Genomic DNA, 14,116 nt, shown 5'->3' with positions numbered 1-14,116 from the left:
GACAAGTGCTCAGGGCTGGTGCATTGGGATGACCCAGAGGGATGGGATGGGGAAGGAGTTGGGAGGGGGGTTCAGGATGGGGAACACATGCAAATCCATGCCTGATTCATGTCAATGTATGGCAAAAACCACTACAATATTGTAAAGTAATTAGCCTCCAACTAATAAAAATAATTGGGAAAAAAGAAATCTGAATATACATAAAGAAATAAAGACACTGGGGAAAAAAAGGAAACCAAAATTGAAAGGGACACATGTATCCCATTGTTCATTGCAGCACTATTTACAATAGCTAGAACATGGAAGCAACCTAGATATCCATCAACAGATAAATGGATAGAGAAGTTGTGGTATATATAAACAATGGAATTTTACTCAGCCATAAAAAGGAACACATTTGAATCCATTCTAACGAGGTGGGTGTACCTAGAACCTATTATACAGAGTGAAGGGAGTCAGAAAGAGAAAGATAAATACCATATTCTAACACATATATACAGAATCCAGAAAAGTGGTACTGAAGAATTTATTTACAGGGCAACAATGGAGAAACATACATAGAAAATTGATTTATGGACATGGGGAGAAGGGAGGAGAGGTATGGAAAGAGTAACACGGAAACTTATACTACCATATGTAAAATAGATAGCCAAAAGGAATTTGCTGTATGTCTCAGGAAACTCAAACAGGGGCTCTGTATCAACCTAGAGGGGTGGGATGGGGAGGGAGGTGGGAGGGAGTTTCAAAATGGAAGGGATATATGTATACCTATGTCTGATTCATGTTGAGGTTTGACAGAAAAGAGCCAAATTCTGTAAAGCAAATATCCTGCAATAAAAAAAAGATTAATTAAAAAATAACCCTGAATAGCTACTCAGTATTCTAAATAATTGAAGCTGCCTTGCTTGAAATCAATTACATTGCTGGTGGTGAAAAATAATTCATCCTTTCTTGTATCTGGACACTGTGGACAACTTCCTGGAACAGGCCTTATTACTTGAAAATCACACACCTTTGGGTCACATTACATATCTCTGAGCTCAGACTAAGAATGATGCTGATTTTGCCTTAACAAACGTATCAACATTTGATGTTCTTCCTCCTTTCTGTCTTAATTATAGATAATTCTCAGGAATCAAAGTGCCAATATTTATAGAACACCAATCCTGTGCTCAGCACTGTGTGAGCCACAGATGCGGATGGTAGCCTTTATTCCCTCCAGGAACACAGAAAGTAGTTGGGAGAGTTAAAATAATCACATTTGAAAAGAGAGAAAACTATTCAATAGTCACTAAGCCCTACTGTGTTCTGTTGTTGGGATGGGAAGATAAGTGGGGGTACACGCCCTCCGGGGATCAGCCTACAGTGCAGGAGATGTGGCAGCCATGGGTTCAATCCCTGGGTCAGGAAGATCTTCTAGAGAAGGAAATGGCAACCCACTCCAGTATATTTGCCTGAGAAATTCCATGGACAGAGGAGCCTGATGGGCTATAGTCCATGGGGTCGCAAAAGAGCTGGACAAAATTTAGAAACTAAATAACAACAACATGCCCTCCATAGCAGAGGCATTTTCTTATTGGGGGATAGGGGGAGAGCTTCTAAGACTTGTAGAACTTCAAAGGAAGAGGAGACTAATGAAACTAGGCACAACTAAGGAAGACATTGTGGCTAAGGGATGTTTTGAAGGATGAGAAGAAATCAGACAGGCAAGCAGTGGGAAAAAAAGATCATGAAGTAGGAATGACCAGCTTTGCATGATGCCCAGAGCCGGGGGCAGTACACAAGCTGGACACCCATATCCACTAGCCCTGGAAAGGTCCTGAAATGCTCATAGTAAGAGGAAAAAGAAAAGCACATTGAGCAATGGAGAATGAGAGCATGCTGGGCTGTGTGGAACAGGCTAGGTTGTGGAGGGCCTCTAAAGTCCAGCAGAGAAAAATGGAAGGTGTATGGTAATCCATAGGGAGCACAGTATGTTTCTTAGTTGGGGATGGACACGGTAGAAGCATGTTTGGGGATAATTAGCAGAGAAACAGGAGGCAGAGGTGCCTGGAATATGTAGAACTAAGATCAAGGAGGTGGACTTGGAGGTAACCACAGGGACCCCCCAGTTGAGGTGATGACACCTGAGGCTATTAAACAGTCTACATGGTAGTAGAGAAGCAAAGTGGAGGTGAGCATCTGGAAGGAAAACCCGACCAGATGGGATCAGAAGATGAGAAAGGATTCGGGCAGGGATTAAACACTATGGTGGTAGAACCCTGGCTGACTCACATAAATCCTTTAAGCCAGCAATACTTCTTAGGATCAATGTGCTAATAGCAAAAGATTCACAAAAGATGTGGCAGAGAAATAGCTTCTGTGACAAAACCTTTCCTCTTGGGGCAAAGACAGGTGATCCTGTCAGCAAACCAGCTGCAGAGGCTACATGCACGGTCAGGTGAGACATGGCTAATGCATTCATCCACAGATTTGTCCCAGGGCTCATCATTCCAGAACTGTGGGCCTGGCTGTAAACAGTTTCGGGGGTTAAGGGAGCCTAGAAGTTTGAAAGTTACTCAATTTAGAACATCCTTGACCTTGTTCTGAGTAGTCACTGAGAGGACCTCAACCTCTGACATGCTCAACAGCAGTCTGAAAGTAACAAGAAAGGGCTTAGGGTCAGTGGGCTTAGCAGAAACTTAACTGCACACCCAGGGCAGCTTGCACTGTTCCTCAGAAGTCTGTTTCTCTCATAGTCGCTTGGACCACTATTCAGAAGCAACTCCCCCAACTGCACCCCCATGGACCATGAAAACTTCACAGCAGGTATTAGAGCAGCCCCATAGGGAAACATGTGGCTCAGGCACAAGATAACTTATTAAAACCACTCCACCCTGATGCAAACACACCTACCCATCATGGAGATGTGATGCAAGAGTGCAGGCTAGGCAAAGCCAAGAAAGACACAGTGGGAGGAGAGGAGGGAGGTGAGATGCATGGAGAGAGTAACATAGAAATTTAAAAGACTTTATGTAAAATAGATAGCCAATGGGAATTTACTCAGGGAAGTCAAACAGGAGCTCTGCGACAAACTGAAGGGTGGGATGAGGAGGGAGATGGGAGGGAGGTCGGGAGGGAAGGCAAATGAGTGTACCTATGGCTGCTTCTTGTTGATGTATGACAGAAAACCACAAAATTCTATAAAGCAATTGTCCTTCAATTTAAACATTTTTTTAAAGCCAATAAGTACTGAAAATATTGGGCTTTGGTGTTTATAGAAGGAAAAAGTGCAGCATTGATGATTTGACACAAAGACATTTCCACAGGCAGGACTTTAGAACACCCTTTCCTGCAAGGAGAGGTTCCAGGGTTCAACGGTTGATGAACCACTTACCACCACCTTGCCACAGAAAAAATGGGATGCAGTGTTGTCGTTTAGTTACTAAGTCGTGTTTGACTCTTTCATGATCCCATGCACTATAGCCCACCAGGTTCCTATATCCATGGAATTCTCCAGGCAAGAATATTGGAGTGGGTTTCTATTTCCTTTTCCAGGGATCTTCCTGACCTAGGGACTGAACCAGAGTCTCCTGCATTGGCAGGCAGATTCTTTACCGTTGAGCCAACAGGTAATCCCCAATGCAATGTATCATCTTGTTAAATTAGAAACTACAACAACATCTTGAAATATGGATGTTTCATATGAACACACAGGGAGCTAGAAGGCAGGTGGCCCTAGTTTTGGTTCCCCCAGAATCACACCCTAAAATAAGAATTCTAGAGCAAGTAGTTTCCTTGGGAGATGTGCTTTCCAGAGAAAGGATGGAGAGCTTCAATAGAGATAGGAAGGGAGCCAAGAAAAGTTGCATTTCAAGAAAGATTAAGAGAGCTTCATTCTACTGGAGAACTCTGCTAACCTATGGAGAATTACCTGAGTTATCATGTTTGAGGCTGAGGGAGCTGGGGTATTTATACTCCAGTTCCTATGGGTCACAAAGCATCACGTCTCTGACATTTCCAGTCTGCCCTAAGCACTGACAAAGTAGGCTTCAGGCATGAGGGAAAAACCTCCAAGCCACTGACGAGCTGCTTGCACTTTAGTAACTGTCTGGTATGTGCTGTAGCCATGAGGCAGAGGGGACATGGGCAGGATCTGCCACACACATCTTCCTCAGAAAATCTCCCAAATGTTAGGCCAAGAGACAGAGTTTTTAGGCAAACATGTTGTTTCTCCCAAAGTATATTTTTCTCTCATTTCCTTCAAGCAGATCCCCATTTCCCATTTTCTGGAGTTCCACCACTAGGAAGAGGCAAAGGTCCAAAAGAAGAATCAGGTATTAGTTTGCTAGGGCTGCCAGAACAAAGTGTCACAGACTGGGTAGCATGCACAATGGAAATTCATTTACTTTTTTTAAAAAAATAATTTTATTTGTTGATTTATTTTTTGCTTTGCTGGGCCATTGTTGCTGCACAGGCTTTTCTCTAGTTATGGCGAATGGTGGTTACTCTCTAGCTGTGGTGTGCAAGCTTCTCACTGTGGTGGCTTCTCTTGTTGCAGAGCACGGGTTCTAGGGCACACAGCCTGCAACAGTTTCGGCTCCCAGGTTCTAGAGCACAGACTCAACAGTTGTGGTGCATGGGGTAGTTGCTTTGTGGCATGTGGGGTCTTCTAAGATCAGGGATTGGATCTGTGTCTTCTGCATTATCAGGCAGGTTCTGTACTACTGAGCTACCAGAAAAGCCCAAGAAATTAATTTTCTGACAGGACTGAAGGCTGAAAGTCCAAGATGAAGGTGTCAGCAGGTCAGGTTTCTCCTGAAGCCTCTCTCCTTGGCTTGTAGATGGTGGTCTCCATCCTGAATCTTCAGATGTCACCTTCCCTGTGCGTGCCCAACCCTGTGTTCTTTTATGTCTCCAAACTTACTCTTCTTATAAGAACCACAGTCAGAATGAATGAGGGCCCACTCATATGACCTCATTTAACCTTTCTTTTTTCATTGTTGTTGTTGTTTGTTTTTTAATTAACTTATTTATTTTAATTGGAGGCTAATTACTTTACAATACTGTAGTGGTTTTTGCCATACATTGACAAGAATCAGCAATGGGCATACATGCGTTCCCCATCCTGAACCCCCCTCCAAAGTCCCTATATTCAAGCAGAAACACATTCTGAAGTGCTGGGGTTAGGGCCTTAACACATGAATTTGGAGGGGGAAACAAAATTCACCCCATGACAGAGTGTAAAAATCATAGTCATCAGTTAGATTTGTACAATTTCTGTCAAAAAGGAAAGTAGTGATTTTACCAGTCTCAAGCAAACAGTTACAGGCAAAAAATGAATAGGTGGACTTTAACTGCTGTCTTAATTTGGAGGAGAATTTAAATGGTCTTAATTTGGTTGAGAACTGCACCCTGGGTGGTCTGACTCAGACCACTTACAGGTCTACCCTTGAGGGGTTTACTCAGACCTCACAGGGGTGCTCCTCCTAGCTGGCCAGTCCCCTTGCTACCTGAAGGAGGAAGTGAGGTGGTTCCCCAGGATGCAGATAGCACAGCTCGAGATTTCTGGTAATGACAAGGTAGGGGGATTAGGGCCTGTGGAATCCCCTCCTCACCTTGACTCCTGGCACTGCCTGGACCTTCTTTGTTCTCTGACCTCAGCACACAGTCCTCAGACCTCTGTCTTCACCTCCTGGTTCCTGGAGCTCCTGTGAGAGAAATGGAGGTGACACATCGAGGGTATCCTGTGGCACAGCCTTGGGCCTTCTGTGATGGTAAGAGGGGTGGACTCTGTGAGGTCCCCCTGTTGTGCAGTGGGAGGGCCTCTTGGGGCTCCCTTGTAGTGCTCAGCTTTCCCCTGACCAGCCTGATCCCTCACCTTTGGCAGCCTGCAGTGAAACTCGTCTGCCTACAGTGCGGGAGACCAGGGTTTGATCCCTGGGTCGGGAAGATCCTCTGGAGAAGGAAATGGCAACCCACTCCAGTACTGTTGCCTGGAAAATCACATGGATGGAGGTGCCATGTAGGCTACAGTCCACGGGGTTGCAAACAGTCAGACATGACTGAGCAACTTCACTTCACTTCACTTCAGTGAAACTCAGATCAAGACCCGAGTCTGAACAGAAATGGTGGTGGGGCCCCACATGCAGCCGCACCTGCCCAGGGCCTCCTACGGGTCTTAAGCTGGTGAGATGCTCGGTCATCAACTCCTCCTAACATCCTGCCTGGCCTCCCAGCACGGACCACGGAGGTGGGAGTCTGCTCAGTCCTCCCTCGGGGTTAGGAAGTCCAGCTTCTGCCTTCTGCCCGAAAAACCTCACCTCCCGAGGTCCCTAAGTCAGCGATCAAAAAACTGCTCGCCCTGCACACCCAGTTCTAGAGCTTCCAAGAGTCCCCACAAGGGCCAGGATCCCTGCCTCCCTGTTGGGGTCTAACCCCCTCAGTCCATCCTTGCATGGAGCCTGAACTCCAGGCAGGACCAGGGACTGTCCCATGCACCATTTTGAGACCTCGCCTCTTTCACGAGGTCCCCAGGCTCTCTGAGACCCTCATGTGAGGAAGGCAGACATGCCTAGAGTGCTCTTCTCACCCCAAGGTCTTCCAGATGACTACAGGGACAGGAATCTGTGGGGTTCCATCAGTCCTCAAGCAGGGTCCCCTCAGTCCTCCTTCAGGCACCTCACCTTGCCTCCGGGCAGGACCTGGGATTCTCGGCTCTCCCCAGCTGAAGCCCGGCTCCTTATACCAGGGCCCCAGTCTCTCCAAGACTCGGATGTCAGGAATTCAGCACATGCCTATTGCATGCATCCTACCCCCATGGTCACCCTGGACTGACAACAGAAACGGGCTTCTCTGAGGACTCCTCTGACTTGGGTCCAGGGTCCCCTCAGTCCTCCGTCAGGGTCCTTAACTTGAAACTTGGAGGAACTGGGCTTCTTCCCTCTGCTCACCTGAGGCCACACCCCCTATCATGGGTCCCCAGTTTCTCTGAGACCTGGATGTCAGGAAAGGTGGGCATTTCTGGGTTCGCCAGGGCTCAAGATGAGGTCCCTGAGGGAGGATATAAGGAACCCCACAGATCCCTGACCCTGCTGTCAGCCCTGGGCGACTCTTGTGGTGGGATGAGCACTTGGCAGCCTGTTTTGACTTCCACATCCATGTCTCAGAGACATTAGGCAAATGTGAGAAGGGGCAGGGCCTCAGATGGGCAGAGGGGAAGATCTTAGTTCTTTTGAGAGTCAAGGTGAAGACACTGAGGGGACCTTGGACCCAAGAGCAGAGTGGGCTCTGGGAAGACATAGGGCAGATGAACACATGCTGCATTTCCTGACATCCAGGTGTCAGAGAGACTGGGGACCTGGTATAGGGGGCTGACTTCCCATCTTCCTTGTCTCTGAGAGACTGGTGTACTGGTGTAAGGGCTGGGGCCTTAGTAGGGGACGGGAGAGAATCCAAAGTCCTACCCAGAGACAAGATGAGGTCCTTGAGGAGGACTGACAGGACCCTGAGGGAGGACTGATGGAACCCCACAGATCCCCACCCCTGTCAGCATCCCTGGGAGCCCCTGGGGTGAGAAGAGCACACTAGGCCTGTGCTGACTTCCTGACATCCGGGTCTGTGAGAGACTGGGGACCTGGTATGAAGAGCAAGGACTCAGGTGGGGAGAGGACAAGGGCCAGAGGAGTCAGCTCTTCCCATCAGGTGACCAAAGTATTGGAGCTTCAGCTTTAGCATTAGTCCTTTCAATGGATATTCAGGGTTGATTTTCTCTAGGATTGACTGGCTTGGTCTCCTTGCTGTCCAAGGGACTTTCAAGAGTCTTCTGCAGCACCACAGTAGTACTATTTTATACACAGTAGTGTGTATCTGTTAATCCCAAACTCCTAATTTATCCCTTCCCCTGCTTTTCCCCTTTGGTAACCATAAGCTGTTCTCTGAGTCTGTTTCTGCTTTGTAAATAATTTCATTTGTATCATCCTTTTTTCCACATAAAAGTGATATCACAGATTATTTGTCTTTCTCTTTCTGACTTACTTCACTTAATACGATAATCTTTAGGTCCATCCATGTTGCCACAGATGGTATTACTTCGTTATTTTTCATGTCTGAGAAGTATTCCTCTGTGTGTGTGTGTATGTGTGTGTGTGTGTGTGTGTGTGTACCACATCTTCTTTATCCAGTCATCTGTTGATGGACATTTAGGATGTTTCCATATCTTGCCTGTTGTAGATAGTGTTGCAATGAATATTGGGGTGCATGTATCTTTTCATATTAGAGTTTTGCCTTTTCCAGGTATATAGTCAGGAGTGGGATTGCTAGATCATATGGTAGTTCTGTTTGTTGTTGCTTAATGATCCTCCATACTGTTCTTCATATTGACTGTTCCGATTTATGTTTCCACCAACAGTGTACAAGTGTTCCCTTTTCTCTGCACACTCTCCAGCATTTATTCTTCATAGGTTTTATTGATGATGGCCTTTCTGACCAGTATAAGGTGATACTTCATTGGAGTTTTGATTTGAATTTGTCTAATAATTAAGAATGTTGAGCATCTTTTCAAGTGCCTCTTGGCCATCTGTGTCCTCTTTGGATAAAGGGTCTTCTTTGGAGAACGGCTTTTGTGACAGGGTCACACAGGCTGGGTGGCTCAACCTGTGAACTGTGTTGGTTCAGGAGGCTAGGAGCCAAGGTTGAGGTGTCAGCTGACTTTGGCTCTCATGAGGGCTGTGGGGAGAGTCTGTCCCATCTCTACCACCTCACTTCCAGGTCATTGCTGGCCATGGTGGGTGCGTCTGGGCTTGGAGAGCTCTGCCTTCCTCTTCACCCGGAGTTCTCCTGTGTGCCTGCCTGTCTGTCTGTAAATGTGTCCTTCATATGGGGCCAGGCATCCTGTAAGAAGAGGGTCCATCAAAATGGGCTCAGGTGACCTCCATCAGCTCTGTGAAGACCTTTCCTTTGTCTGTAGTGTCACACTGAGGTACTTGCAATTGAGATTCCAGCACCTGACTCTGAGGGGCATGATGTGTCTCCTCATACCCTACAAAGGCTTTGAGGGAGGAAGACACTGGAATGTTACAAGTATGGAAGGATGACCTTCATGGCTACTGGTGGTGAATCCAGAGGTGAGGAGAGCAGGCCACCAGGGTAGGAACCAGAACTCACGGGACCTCATGGACCTATGATAACTGTGGCTCTGCTGTGTTCAGTGAAGGAAAGGCCTGGGAGGCCCTGGGCTGGGTTCCTCTGGGACCTTGTCCTCGTCCTCACAGCCATGTGGAAACAGAGGCTCCCTCGGAGGTGCTGAGACCATGCTGAGGTTCAGGCCTGTGGCTCTGCTTCTCTGACTCCAACCCCCTCCAGTAAACAGGGACTCCTCTCCAGGTAAAAGAAAAGAAGGGAGATTGGAGGTGTGGTCAGGCCCCCTGCAGTCATGGGCTATCTTTCTATCTCTCAGCATCTCCCCAGCCATGGAATGAGGTGATAGTAACCTAGCAGATTATTTGAGGTTTGAATTCTGTGACCCCTGTGTGGTGCTGTCCCAGGCCCTGGTGATGACACAGAGTGTGCCCGTCCCAGTAGTCCCTGAACTCCTTTGTTCTTTCTCGAGTTTCTGGGTGAGAGCTGTGGCATCAGCTGGCAGTGGAGGCCAGGGTGTGTGAAGGGTTTGGAGGAAGGTGGCTCCCAAAGGCATGGGGAAGACACCTGGCAGGGCCGTCTGAGGTCCAGGGCAGCCCCAGGGCCAAGGCCAGATTGGTTAGCATGGAACTGCCCTCAGTAGCCCTGGGCTGAGATGGGGGATCTGCAGAGCATGGGCAGGAATGGGGCCGGGAGCCGAGGGGTGGGGTGGTGGCCTGGGTGGGGGAAGTCAAGCCCAGGACAGTGCCTGTCTGTGCTGGGAGAGGACCAGAGCCCAGCCTCTGGGCTGTGAAGCCAGGGACTTGCCCTCCCTCCTCAATGCTCCCAGTGTTTTGGGGCCCTCTGTCTTGGAACTCACCACGTGCCTCTCTCCTGCTATCTCGTCCTCCTTCCTGACCTCCCCATCATCTCCATGTGATGGATGTGTCCTCTGGGTCACCATCCACCTGTCAGCAGACCATGTGGAGACAGATGGAAGGAGTCAGCCCTCTCTGACCACCATCCCCCATTTTGTGTCAGCAGGCTTGAAGGAAGCTCAGGTTCATAGGGCTGAGGTCCAGCCCAGGGCTGTGAGCTTGGAGACTGCTGTATCAAGCTCCAGACCTTTGTGGTTCTGTATATCTGCAGCAACAAGAGGCCCTGGGAGCCCTGGGAGCCCTGGGAGATGAAGTTTAGCTGTCTGTCCTTCTGACAGCATTTTGCAGGTTTCGTCTTAAAGAGTGTCAAGACCCTGGAGATACAATGGTGGCCCATGCTATGTAGACCCAGCACTGTACCCTGGCTGTCCACATGGTGCACCGGGGACTGGGAGTACGTGGCCTGGTGGGAGCTGCTGAAGAAGAGGTTGGGGGTGAGCCCCGCCCAGATCCAGGCCTTGCTGTGGGATGGGGACAAGTTTGGCTGCACAGTGATTGTGGGCAAGTGATGCCCTGCCCTGCACTGCCTGGCTGCGGTGCTGCCCTGGATCTCAGCCAGGTTGTGATCATTTGTTTTCTGTTGAACCAGTTGGTGGGGTGTAGAGGGGACTGAGAGTTCTTCAGAGGGACAGAGAGGGTGCCTGGGCTGGGAGACGGTGGCTGGGTTCCCTGACCACCACTCTGGGCCTCAGTCCTCATTTGTGCTCTGAGGCAGAGGCACATCCAGGTCTGTACGTGGCACTTGCCTCTGTGTGTGTGTGTGTGTGTGTCCCCACGTGTGTGTGTGTGTCCCCATGTGTGTGTGTGTGTCCCCACGTGTGTGTGTGTGTCCCCATGTGTGTGTGTGTCCCCACGTGTGTGTGTGTCCCCACGTGTGTGTGTGTGTCCCCACGTGTGTGTGTGTCCCCACGTGTGTGTGTGTGTCCCCACGTGTGTGTGTATGTGTGTCCCCACGTGTGTGTGCCCAGCAGAGACCATGAGAGGCAGCACAGCACCCAGCCTGGGAACCCAGGCAGTTCCACCCCCACTGCCTGCGGCCGGGCCTGAGCAAGTCCCCTGACTCCCCAGCGGTGAGGCCCCACAGCAACACCTGTCTGCTGGCAAAACGTTTGGGGACCTGATGTTCACAGGCTCCCCACCGGGGCCCTCCTGCTCTGTCCCTGCGGCCTTCAGTGGGCAGACTGAGAGCTCCCCGTGGCCTGGTGGGTTCCTGGAGCACCAGGCCTCTCCGTTTCATTTTGCTCCCTCCCTCGCTTGGTCTTGCCCTGAATTCCCTTTGCCAAGGTGAGCCAGTCTGAATTGCTCAGCCAGAGGACCCAATTCACCTCGCGTCCCCTCCATGATACGGTCTTCGTCTCTAGGAGGCACGGCTTTGAATGACCCTGTTCTCTTTCTGTCTCCTGTCTTTGCACACAGGTCTTGTGGACACTGGGGACACTTTTCTATGCCCAGAAAACCTAGGTCCCGACGAGGTGGAAGAGCTGGAGATTCAAGCCCTGCTACCCGACCTGCGACAGAAGTAAATGACTGTGCTCGCCAAATCCCGCTGGCTGTTGCAGGCCTTGCCAGGGAGGGGTGGGAGGGACATCTTCCAGGTGGACATCCCCTAGCACCGGAACCCCTTTGGGCAGGAGTCCTGTCCAGACTGGGCTCTCAAAAGGGAGGTGACTGAGAGATCAGCACATGGTGACACCCTGAGTTCCCACCCCACCCTGGACATGCGCATCTGGTTGTGTTTGAATCAGTCATGCCCTGTGGTGCCCACTTGGTGTGGGGCCCGGGGCAGGGACTCCCCTCATGTGGTGCTGCTCTGGACTCAGTGAGAGTTTCTGGGCCTTTGACCTTTACAGAATGCTAGTGTTGCCACTAACTTTGGCTCTGCTGGATCTGGGGGGTTGAGAGAAACGTGTTGTTAGGAAATCGGTTAGTGTTTTCCCCTCTCTGTTCTGGTCCAAACAGTGCCCAGGGAGTAATGGGGGAAGGCTGGGGGCAGGCTGAGCATAAGCAGACAGCGAGGCCTCGGGCTGGTAGAGAGGCCCACAGGCCCAGAAACAGGCTGCAGTGTGTCCTTGCAGGTGACCCTTGCCCTGCTGTAAACTGTCTTGTGAGCCAAGACAAGGCCTGCATGTTGGACACGCTGCCTGTACGCATCACATCCAAACACAGGCTCGTCAATACAGCTGTGAGGGCAGAGCAAGAAGGACTGGTTTTCACCTTGTGGGAACCTTGTACTTATCTTTGGGTTTGGGGTCATGCATTTGCAAGGCTCTTGGCGGGTGGGGTGAGTGACCCTATTATCTGCTGAGCATCTTAGGGAGGGCCATGGATCGAGGGTTGGAGATGCTCAGCTGCTGATCAGAAACTTGTGGTATCATCGGGGGATCCTTGAGGAGCACCTTCCACTTCAGGATGCATGACTCATGGAAAGTGACACCCCCACTGTCAGGAACCAAGGTCCAAGAACAAGCCCATCCTGTGCTGGCCTCTGCACTCAACTCAGCAACCACACTCTTGGCTGAGCATGTGAAATGTTGCTGCTTCAGGAAAAAGGGACCATGGGGACCAGACTGAAGCCTGCCTGGGGCATGGGCTTGCAGCCTCATTGGGCTCATCCTGTGCAGTGTGAATCACATGGACAAATATAAAGAACACAGACTCGCAGTTCTCGTTTGATACTTTACTCCCACAGAGTTTCACTTTAATTTATTAGAACATAAATCAATTTTTTTTTATTACAAGAGAGTGATTTTGAGTGTCCCTAGGGTTCTGGAAGCTCAGGAATTTTGTTTGTGCTTGAGTTACTCACGGAGGGCACCCTTGTAATCTGAGGACTCTCCCTAATACTCCTCCGCCTCAGAGGCCTCATCTGGGGCCATGACTGAAAGGGCTGCCATCATGGTGGAGTAAAAGGTCTTGTACACAGCCATCACCAAATTGTAACTTGGGTACTCCAGGGGGCTGTCGGTCAGTTCCCCTGCTTCCTCCCTTCCAGCAGTAGCCAGGGGTACAGACGTGGCATTGCTGGACATGCCCTCGTCACTGGGGCCACCCTGCTCTCTGGGGAGATGGTTTCCCCTGGCCCACCTGGCTTGATTGCACACAGATCAAAGGCCAGAGAACAGAAATGAGTGCAGGCTGGGGGTTTCTGGGGTTCCATTCTGGGCGTTCTTGTCCGTCTCTTGGGTGAACTCATGATGGAATTGAGGAGAGCATCTGGTCTCCACCGCTCGCTTCTTTCTCTTTGGGGTGGTTGTTGCGCTGGTGGTGGGCTGAGGGTCACCTTTCCTCCAGATGTTCTGCAGGAGGAGAGGCTTGTCTCTCTGAAAGTTGAAGTTTCAATAGATCTGAAAGGAAATGAATTACTTTAGACAGCAAGGGCGAGAAGAGCCTTCCTCACCACCCTCCTCCCTACCACCATCCTGGCCATGCCTAAGTATGGAGACAAGGTCTCTTCATTCCCGGCAGGTTATGAGGCCCTAGCACGCTGTTCCCTAGAGCTCCCCTGGGGCCAGCCTCACTTAAGGTGTTACTGGTGGTCCCTGGCATCAAGTGGCCCTGCAGGGTCTGGAGTCACCCCTGTGGATCCTGTCTAATGGGGGTGGTGGAACATGACAGACCCTGCTTCCTCCTCTTTCCTTAACTACCCTCTCATGATAACAATGTTCTTCTGGGAAATGAAACCTGTCCAGCACTCAGCTCATCTAGTCTAGTCTCCCCAGGAGGGCTTTCTACCTTACCATCAGCTTCTTCTTCTCTGCAGAGCACCTCGAAGGGCAGATTTTACTGAACCCATACAGGTTCATTTCACGGATGAAGCTCTTGATGCTGTCTGTCTTGGAGATCTGGTCTGCGCCCCTGAGCTGGAGGACCGCCGTCTGGAAGAGATTTGCCTCAATGACCACAGTGTCTCCCTTGTCGCTGCAGTGCACAGAGGTGAAGGCCGCATCCTCCATGATCATCCAGAGCTTCCTGGGGAAGGACAGCCCAAGGATGGTGTTGTTATCTTCCTTGTTGACCATTTCTGGGTTGGGGCCCTGTGGGGTCAAGTATACTCGGGAGCCCGGGTCTGGGCTCTCAGGTTG

The 14,116-nt window shown here is 50.0% G+C and overlaps 1 pseudogene; it reads left to right on the top strand.

Moving 5' to 3' along the window:
- The first annotated feature begins 10,282 nt into the window (after positions 1-10,282).
- Positions 10,283-11,644, top strand: LOC133052930 (EOLA-like protein; annotated as a pseudogene).
- The last annotated feature ends 2,472 nt before the right edge of the window (positions 11,645-14,116 follow it).

This window comes from Dama dama, chromosome X (assembly GCF_033118175.1).
Source record: "Dama dama isolate Ldn47 chromosome X, ASM3311817v1, whole genome shotgun sequence".
Classification (NCBI taxonomy): Eukaryota; Metazoa; Chordata; class Mammalia; order Artiodactyla; family Cervidae; genus Dama; species Dama dama.
This window is presented reverse-complemented; position numbering and strand designations above follow the sequence as displayed.